Here is a 7,259-nt window from a genome sequence, read left to right as displayed (position 1 = left end):
ACGAGGGTGTTCGGCACGCCCTAGGGGGGGTGGGCGCGCCCCCCACCCTCGTGGGCCCCTCGTGGCTCCACCGACCTACTTCTTCCTCCTATATATATCCACGTACCCCGAGAACATCCAGGAGCACCATAAAAAACTATTTCCACCACCGCAACCTTCTGTATCCGCGAGATCCCATCTTGGAGCCTTCGCCGGTGCTCCGCCGGAGGGGGAATCAACCACGGAGGGCTTCTACATCAACACCATAGCCTCTCCGATGAGTTGTGAGTAGTTTACCACAGACCTTCGGGTCCATACTTATTAGCTAGATGGCTTCTTCTCTCTCTTTGAATCTCAATACAAAATTCTCCTCGATCTTCTTGGAGATCTATTCAATGTAACTCTTTTTGCGGTGTGTTTATCGAGATCCGATGAATTGTGGGTTTATGGTCAAGTTTATCTATGATAAATATTTGAATCTCCTCTGAATTCTTTTATGTATGGTTGGTTATCTTTGCAAGTCTCTTCGAATTATCAGTTTGGTTTGGCCTACTAGATTGATCTTTTTTGCAATGGGAGAAGTGCTTAGCTTTGGGTCCAATCTTGCGGTGTCCTTTCCTAGTGACAGCAGGGGAAGCAAGGCACGTATTGTATTGTTGCCATCGAGAATAAAAGATGGGGTTTATACCATATTGCTTGAGTTTATCCCTCTACATCATGTCATCTTTCTTAATGTGTTACTCTGTTCTTATGAACTTAATACTCTAGATGCAGGCAGGAGTCGGTCGATGTGTGGAGTAATAGTAGTAGATGCAGAATTGTTTCGGTCCTCGCGGACGTGATGCCTATATACATGATCATGCCTAGATAATCTCATAACTATGCACTTTTCTATCAATTGCTCGACAGTAATTTGTTCACCCACCATAATACTTATGCTATCTTGAGAGAAGCCACTAGTGAAACCTATGGCCCCCGAGTCTATATTTTATCATATAAGTTTCCAATCTATCTTTATTTTACAATCTTTACTTTCCTATCTATATCATAAAAATACCAAAAATATTTATCTTATCTTATTATCTATATCAGATCTCACTTTCGCAAGTTACTGTGAAGGGATTGACAACCTCTTTTTCGTGTTGGTTGCGAGGTTCTTGTTTGTTTGTGTAGGTACGAGGGACTTTTGAGGAGCCTCCTACTAGATTGATACCTTGGTTCTCAAAAACTGAGGGAAATACTTACGCTACTTTGCTGCATCACCCTTTCCTCTTCAAGGGAAAACCAACGCAGTGCTCAAGAGGTAGCACTTGCACACATGAAAGGCACTTAGAACCTTTGGCTAAAGTAAAACTCAGGATTAAATCCAACTTTGCTAGCCGCGTCATAACACCAAAACTAATGTGGCAAAGACGTGAATGCCAAACTTCAGATTCATTAACACTCGAATGAATATGGTTCACGACTTCATTACAAAAATCTGCGAGGGAAAGGTGGAACATCCCTCCCTCTCATAGCCTTTTCCAAAAAATAGTTCATATTTAGTGACAACTAATTTATTAGACTGAAAGACCAGCTTAAACCCTTTTCTACACAGAAGGGAGACACTAACGAGGTTTTTCTTGATGGTGGGGACATGCTGCACGTTCTTTAGTTGCACGATCCTTCCCGGAGTAAACTTTAGATCGACCGTGCCAACACCATAAACAGAAGCACTCGTGCCATTTCCCATCAATACGGACCCGTGGCCTGTGACCAGGTAAGAAGTGAACAATGAAATACCAGCACACACATGAACGCCTGCACCTGTGTCCACCCACCAATCGGTGGGCTGAAACACTAAAAAAATAGTAAATAAATTACCGTACCAAGATGCACCATTCTCATTGTTGCCCATAATTATGTTGACAGACTTAGAGTCATGTTCTGACTTCTTAAACTTGTTTGGGCACTTGTTGGCCCAATGTTCAACGAACCACTAGTAAAGCAGCCCTTATCCTTCTTGTTCTTCTTGAAGGTCTTCTTACCCTTCTTCTTAAAGTCGGTATTCTGTTGGACACCGTTCTTTCCGTTGGGCTTGTGGGAGTTATGGTTCCTCTGGTTCACCATGTTGGCGACGAAAGTTCCTTCGACCCCTTTTCCATGTGAGTCATTTGCCCTCGAATTCAGCTCAATACTCAGATGGCCGATGGCGTCCTCTACTGAGAACTCACGCCTCTGATGTTTCACAGCGGTAGCAAAGTTTCTCCATGAATTAGGGAGCTTAGCGATTATACATCCTGCAACAAACTTGCCCGGTAAATCGCACTTCGGAAGTTCAAGCTCCTTAACGATGCATATTATCTCATGAGCCTGCTCCAAAACAGGACGGTTCTCGACCATTTTTTAATCATGGAACTGCTCTATAATATACATCTCGCTCCGAGCATCGGTAGCCCCGAATTCAGATTTGAGCGCCTCCCACAAGTCCTTAGCGACACACACACATGTAAATATGTGTCGACCAATTTATCTCCGATCATGCTAAGAACTGCTCCGAGAAATACGACGGTGGCCTCCCTGAACGCCTTCTCCTGTTCAGGAGCAATCATTCCCGTGGGCACACCAACGACCCAAAACACGTTCATAGCCGTGAGCCATAAAGTGGTCTTAGTCTGCCAACACTTAAAGTACGTATCGGTAAACTTATCCAGTTTCAGTGCAGCGGCAAAGCCACTGCCGAAAAATTCCTACACATAATAGGTTTTTGGATTGCTGAATAAATAGGCAAATTTTTGACTAATTTAATCCATAAATAGATGACTAGCATGTCATTGATAGAATTAACGACATACTGATACTGATCTAAGCAAGCACATACTATGCAAACAATAGAAAGATCTACGCATAATGCTAGTACTACTAATACAGAAATAATTAGGACAGGGATAAACGTGTTATACCCTCTAGAAGCCGTCGTGGCGATGGCGGCGGCGGCGGCGTCCTCGGCGGCCTTCTTGTCGGTCTCGAGCTTCTCGGCGGCGAGACGGTCGACGTCGGACTGAGACATGGTGATGATGAAAGCGACGCGGACATAAAGGAAGTAGCGGATCGGAGGTGAGCAGTCGTGTGGTCGCTTCCCAAAAACCTATTCGCCCCTCTCCCATACAGGAACCGGAAGGGCGGGGTTTCAGAGACCTGCTCTCCCGCCGACCGTGTACGCAGTGGACGTGATGGAGTCACCGGCGGCAATAGCAGGAAAGAAACGACGGTGGGCAGTGTGCATGGAGCATATGTGATCTGTGCGTGGCGGCTAGGGTTAGGAGACACTGTACACTTATATAGGCGTAGCTGCGTGGACCCACGTCTGAGTCTGTGACAGCCCACGATCCGACGTCTCAGATTGTGGCCCAGCTGTCAGGAACTCTCCGTTAGTGACTGGCAAAAATAAGCGCGTAGGTGTGAGCTCGGCTCGGCTCGGCTCATTCCCACAACTCGCGGCGCGGCGTGACGAGGCGTGGCGTGGCGAGGCGGGCGGAGGAGGAGGAGTGTGCGAGGGCCTCTTCTCTTCTCAAGCTTCAATAGCATGTAGAAGAGAAACCCTAATAAGGAGTTCCAACTCCTCTCCAACTTCCGGGGTAGGACTAAACTTTCCACTACACCTAGTGCCAATAAACCCACATGGGCCCTTAGAGATTTTTCTGAAATTGTTGGATGGGCCTAAAGCCCACCCCATATTTCAACACTGTTGGCCCCACGAGGCCTTGTACAATGCTAGGTGCTTAGGGAGGTGCTTAGAAAAATAAATCGGATTTTTTGAAACACCAGTGCCTATTTCTATAGGAGAGACGTCTAATTAAGCGTCTACCCTGTACAAATAAGCACCGGTGCTTAAGAAAAGCCTGATTTATTTCTTGAAGCACCTTTCTAAGCACCTTGCAATGTACAAGGTCTGAGGGAATAGAGGTTTTGTGCGCGGACTTACGGTCTATTTTACTTCCTCAATTGTACCTATAATCTATTTTTTTCGGGACAAAAAGACCTTCAAATTTTATCTTAGATACTTCCTTTCCACACAAATGTAGGATGCTTAAACTGCAAAAACATCCTATATATGTTTATAGAGGGAGTAGAAGTCAAATATCAACATCTTGAAAAAAATACCCTTTCATTCCACTTAGATGGAAAATATAGCCAATAACCACACTGGTTGTCAATCACAAATGCAATGCCTTGTCTCAATGTCCTCGAAAACAAGCACTGTCACTTCAAAGTGTGTATAGAAGCATGTAGCTGCGATATCGGAAAAAGACCTTTGGTTCTTAGGTGTATATACATCCTGCTCCCTCCGTTCCTAAATACTTGTCTTTCTAGAGATTTCAACAAGTGACTACATACGACGCAAAATGAGTGAATCTACACTTTAAAATATATCTACATACATTCGTATATTGGGTCCATTTGAAATGCTTAGTAAGACAAGTATTTGGGAACGGAGGGAGTATATGGGATTTCTTTTTATCTCGGAACATTGCACCTTCCATATACATAGAGATGGAGTGTCAGGTCGGCCATAGTGAGCCATAGCCCATCCATTTCTCCTAGCTTCCTCATATGATTTACAATTAATTTGGGCTACCAGCAGCAAATGGTCAACTTATGGCTCACACTTTGCTTAGCTGGCCTCTATATGCTTTTGTGTCATGCTCCACCATGCTGGCGCCTACTTGGCCCCTTCAGCGTCCGATAAAGGGTATTGCGCAAACGAGCGCACACCCTCTCCCTTCCTACGATTTCTAATGGGAGGCTCCATCGAGAAGATTTCTCCCCTGTTTTGTGAAGCTTCTGGAAGCTTCCAGACCGGATTTTTGGTTGGGCTTTTTGGAATGGTTTTATTCGGTTTTTCTTTTCGTTCTCCTTATTTGTTTTTTATTTCTTTTTTACTTTTTATATGCGTGAATTTTTATTAAATTTGAATACTTTCTTAAAATTTGAATACTTTCTTAAAATTTGTGAACTTTCTTTGAAGTTCATGATTTTTTTAAACACGTAATTTTTTACAAATTCATGATTTTTTTCCAAAATTGGTGAAGTTTTACCATATCCACAATATTTTATCAAAAATCCCTGAACCTTTTTCTAATCCATATTTTTTTAAACCAAATGGTTTTCTTTTTACAAATTCGTAATATTTTTTTCAAAATCAAATGAAATTTGTTCAAATCCGCAAAAAAATTCAATTTTTTGAAGTTTTTCTGCAAACTCGATGAAGTTTTATTAACCCGTGAACTTTTTTTCAAAATTGATGAACATTTTTAAAAATTACCACAAACTTTTTCTGAATTGGTAAACTTTTGGAATTTATGATTTCTTTTCAAATATGTGAACTTTTTCTCCTTTTTTTATTTTTTTAGAAAAGTCAATGGTTAACTGGTCAATCGTGACCGAGCGAACCAAGGTGCGCCATGGGCGAGCGATCACATCGCCATGATGTTGGATCAGTCAAGAAATGCGGCCATGTCGGCGGTCCTTTAAGGCGTCGGCTAGGAGGTCTCCTCAAGCACAACCTTTCCGCTAAATCCTATCCTATTTGGGGCAAAACCTATATGACGCGCGTGTGCGTCCAGGAGCTGCGGCTTCGCTGAAGCGACTCCCCACTTCGGGCGGCCCATGTACGGATTCCTGTGCATTTTTCCTTCGCTGTTTCTTTCCTTCGATGCTTCTGCGTTTTTTCTTTTCGTTTTTCTTCAGCGGTTTTTTACTTCCAGTTTTTCACTGTTTTGTCCGGTTTTCTGTTGTTTTGTTCCGCTTTTTATTTTTCTGTTTTGGTTCTATTTTTAACGTTATTTTTTTGTTTTTATTTTCTGCTTCTGTTTTCTTCTCTTTATTTGCATATTATATAAAATGTTCACAGGTATTACAAAAATGTTCATTGTATTAAGAAAAATGTTGATTGTATATTATGAAAATTGTTCACCTTTGTATATAAAAATGTTCATCGTATATTATGAAATTGTTCAACGTTTTTACTAAATGTTCAATGCGTATTCGACAATTGTTCAACACATATATTTATATTTTTCGAAAATATTCATCGTATATTAAGAAATGGTCATCGTGTATTATTTAAAATGTTCAATGGATATCACAAATGTTCAGTGTATGTTTTTCTAAAAAAAGTCAAAAGATTACAATACTTATAGCATCGCGCCTCTAATTAATCACCAGAACTCGGTAGCTGTATTAGTTAGCAGCACTCGTTCACGTGGGAGGTTGTGTGTTTGAATTCTCGGTGGTGCATAACTTTTTGGTTATTATTTTGGATTAGACTAATGTCCGGTCGTTCCGTTTTTAAGGAACAGATCGGACGCCCAGTGTACATGCATGCATGCGCATGTCACGCTTAATTACTTAGCATTTCTATTTTATTTGTTGATCTTTTGTGATTACGAAGAAGCTTTCACCTGCATGTGTTGAATTCTCATATACAAGCATGCATATAGGACGAAATTGCTGATGTCAGCAAAGATTCTTATAAATTTCTAAATTTAAAATGTTTTATAGATCAAACCGTAGCTCCGATCAAAAAACTGTTTTGACATAAAAGACTCGTCTCGACGAGACGACCGAAACTAGATCCCATGTTGGTATCTTCCGGTGACTTTTTTTCCAGGTAAAATGTTAGCAGACCCAGACTAAGTAAGTTATCACGTCTATGATACATAAATTACCATCTTATTTACATAGAAAATACCTGGCCATAAAAAGTGGTCCTCTAATTCTCCCACATGCAAATGAATTAGAAGACCGAAATGTTGATGTCATCCTTGATTCCCCCTTATTTTGAATCTTTAAAATGTTTTGTAGCTCAAACCTTCAGTCCGATCCAAAAATCGTTTTTACATAAAAAACACGCCGCGAGGAGGGCATAGAAACTAGATCCTATGTTGATATGTTCTGATGACTTTTATTTCGGATCAAAAGTTACCACTCCTCAGCTAAGTAAGTTATCACACATGGGCTACGTATGTTATCATATTGTTTACACAGATATTACCGGGGCATAGACCTTCTAACCTTCTTATCAACTCTGGTTAAAATTACTACGGTGATTGTGCATGTGTTATCACGTATGCGATGCGTATAGTACCAAAATATTTACACGAAAGTTGTCGGGGTATGTTTTTAAACAACTCATTCGCCAAAGTTATCAGGACCGAGGCACATAAGTTATCAAGTCTGAGATAGTGAGTTATCATGCTACTCACACAAAAGTTAACGGTGGTATATTTCATCAACCC

This window comes from Triticum dicoccoides, chromosome 6B (assembly GCF_002162155.2).
Source record: "Triticum dicoccoides isolate Atlit2015 ecotype Zavitan chromosome 6B, WEW_v2.0, whole genome shotgun sequence".
In the NCBI taxonomy this organism is placed as follows: Eukaryota; Viridiplantae; Streptophyta; class Magnoliopsida; order Poales; family Poaceae; genus Triticum; species Triticum dicoccoides.
Note: the sequence above shows the minus strand (reverse complement) of the source record.